The following is a 3,029-nucleotide window of genomic DNA, read 5'->3' on the forward strand; positions in this document are numbered from 1 at the left end:
TACATATATATATATATATATATATATATATATATACACATATATAAAGAGAGAGTGAGGGGGGAAGGGGTTTTTGTATGTGTGCGCGTGTGTCCATATATAGAGAGACACGTATGTAGAGATACACATAGACACACACATGCTGACATAGAGGTGTGCGTATGATGCGCTTTTGCTTGTGACGGTGTACTGTCTGAGAATGAAGTGTGTGTACATGTATACGCCTGATGTATACGTCCATATATAGACACATACATACAGTTGCATATACATTATATAAATGTGTATGTGCGTGTGTGTGTGTATGCGCGTCTCTCTCTCTCTCTCTCTATATATATATATATAGTGTGTGTGTCACCTTAATCAAATGTAGATAAGTTACAGGTGTCAGTTTACAACACACAAACCACTGATAAGCATCTTTTTACACATCGGACTATTGTTTCGCGATTTGTCATACTCAGCAGCTTACGTTGGCTTTTTAACATCCACCTACACACACACACACACATACACATACGCGCGCGCGCGCGATCGATTAACTCGACCAAAACTTTCTTCAACGCTGTGCTCCAGTATGGCTGAAAACCAGTAGTAGTAGTAGTAGTAGTAGTAGTAGTAGTAGTAGTAGCAGCAGCAGTAGTAGTGGTAGTAGTAGTAGAAGTATGGGGGCATGCGCTGTAACAGTGTGTCGCTACATCCACAATTTGTTGGTGATCCCTTAACACTGTTGGTGGACGACACCTCTGCCCCACTCAGGTGATGACCGTCCGACCCATGGGTTTTATTGGGGGGTGGTCAGCCCCTTTTAGTCGCCTTTTATGATGACATGCAGCGGAAACGTTGGATCCCTTCTTTTGTTATGCCGGAAACCCACAATGTGTGTGAAGTCCAATCACTGAAATGAAAAGAGTAAAAGTGTATGTATGTATGTATGTATGTATGTGTGCATGTGTGTATGTGTGTGTGCGCGTGCGTGCGTGCGTGTGTGTATGTGAGTATTCACGCGGTAGAGCATGTGTAAGTACTTGCATTTATGTATATGAACGCCAAATTATGCTTTGCTATGGGCCCTTGATTTCTGAAGTGTGTGTGTGTGCGTGCGTGCATGTGCGTGCGTATGTATATTTGTAGATGCAAGCGTTACCAGCTGAAAGTTCCGCACAGTAGATGTTAGCAAGTTTGTGGGGTCATCACGAGAGAATGCGCGCCACTTCGAGGCCTTCTTCTCGACGGCATTATTGTGCATCCCTCCTCATTGTGATGTGGCCTGTTTTCTAAACGAATTGGTTACTGAGTTCCGCTCAATATTCTCTTAGCCATTTCCCATCGCCTCTTTTCAACCAAATCCAGTGGTTTGCCTTCTTCACTAAAGTCCGAATATGATTGTATTTGCTTTAGGACGAGATAAGCCGAGGACAACCACAATTGCCTCACACTGTGTCCAATGAACTTCGATTGGATAATGCTCTGCTTTCCAGCCTGCGTCTTCACATTTCTCGAGAAGGTTTTTTATAACGGTCGATCTTTCGAGTCCGCGCGGCGTCCATTTTATCTTCATGAGGAATCGTTAACTCGACTAGATTTACTACTTTCTTTCACGCCATATAATAATGTCTGGTTTCTTCGTAACTAGAATGAGGAAGAATCCTTGGCACCCCGGTAAATCTGCAGTCACCCACCAATAGCCGTTCCACTTTTCATCGTTCACAGGAAGTTTCTTTTTCTTCTTCAAACGGATCTGCTGTCTTGAACGCACGAAGGTAATGAAATCTCTGATTGGTTTCTTCTTTGATTTTTTCGTTTTTTTTTTTCTTGCCACTGTTGATGAGAGCAATTTAGTATTTTTATAGCATTGAAGAAAACCTGAAGGACCGGACTGTGAACAGTTGGAAACAATATGTTTCCAGCTTTCCCACATCTGCATTTATCGTTCTCTGATACGTTCCACCTTATTAAGTTTGTAGGCGACGGCAACGCTTCGTAGGATGTACTGACCAGAACACTCAAACTTGATGTATTGCACTTCCATATTTCATTCCAGCTTATTTTCCTCTCAATAACGTCTTCCACCCATCTTGTCACCTGTCCTTGCTGAGAACATTGAATCAAATGGAACTCTCTTCTCGGTTTCTCTTGATTTGACGCTGTTGCTAACAACAAATCTGCGTTCGTTCCGCATCATGCTCCCAAAACGAACTGAACCGATCTGAACAAGATCCAAGTCCTTTCCGATCAATTTGCCTGGCGTCCACCACATCTCACAACATCGCAGTGTGCAAGTGAAGACAAGATGTTATCAGTCTCTGCTTCTGTTCTCCATTTCCTGGCCGTTTTAACATCTGCTGGATTACACCTGATTTCTGTATCTTTCGACTCTCTCAGTACCTCAGATTTCTGTACCTTCCCTACATTATAAAATTCGACGATTGACACCAGTGGTAACTGCAATAAGCCCCTTTTACGATAAAGAGCCGAACTGTTCAATATCCAAATAATTCTAGGATGGAATTTATAAATATTTAATACATCGTTACGCGATGTGTGTGTGTGTGTGTGTGTGTGTGTGTGTGTATGTGCGTTTGTCACCCCAACATCGCTTGACAACCAATGCTGGTGTGTGTTTACGTCTCCCGTAACCTAGCGGTTCGGCAAAAGAGTCCGATAGAATAAGTACCAGGCTTACAAAGAATAAGTCCTGGCGGTCGATTTGTTCGACTAAAGGCAGTGTTCCAGTATGGCCGCAGTCAAATGACTGAAATAAATAAAAGAATATATATATATATATATGCACACACATGTATATATATAGAACTGGAAACAAAGAAGCAGTCAAGAATAGAGTTTAATAATAAAATAGGAAAAAACATTTTTCCCAACACACAGAGACTCACAAAACACATGATACGGTTAGAATCTTCTTTTTCTTTGATCTAATTTGATATCAAAAACTTGGAGAGAGAGAGAGAGAGAGAAAGAGAGAGAGAGAGAGAGAGAGAGAGAGAGAGAGAGAGAGAGAGAGAGAGAGA

General features: G+C 41.9%; 1 protein-coding gene across 1 annotated transcript in view; it reads left to right on the top strand.

Annotated features, from left to right (window-relative positions):
• Nucleotides 1-1,504: 1,504 nt before the first annotated feature.
• The window catches only part of LOC106872853 (hybrid signal transduction histidine kinase E), a 12,269-nt gene continuing 10,744 nt past the window's right edge, over nt 1,505-3,029 (top strand). Inside the window, exon 1 of the mRNA XM_014919994.2 lies at nt 1,505-1,763. The gene's annotated coding sequence lies outside the window, so the exon portion shown is untranslated. The remainder of the gene's footprint in view (nt 1,764-3,029) is intronic.

Source organism: Octopus bimaculoides, chromosome 18 (assembly GCF_001194135.2).
Source record: "Octopus bimaculoides isolate UCB-OBI-ISO-001 chromosome 18, ASM119413v2, whole genome shotgun sequence".
Taxonomy (NCBI): domain Eukaryota; kingdom Metazoa; phylum Mollusca; class Cephalopoda; order Octopoda; family Octopodidae; genus Octopus; species Octopus bimaculoides.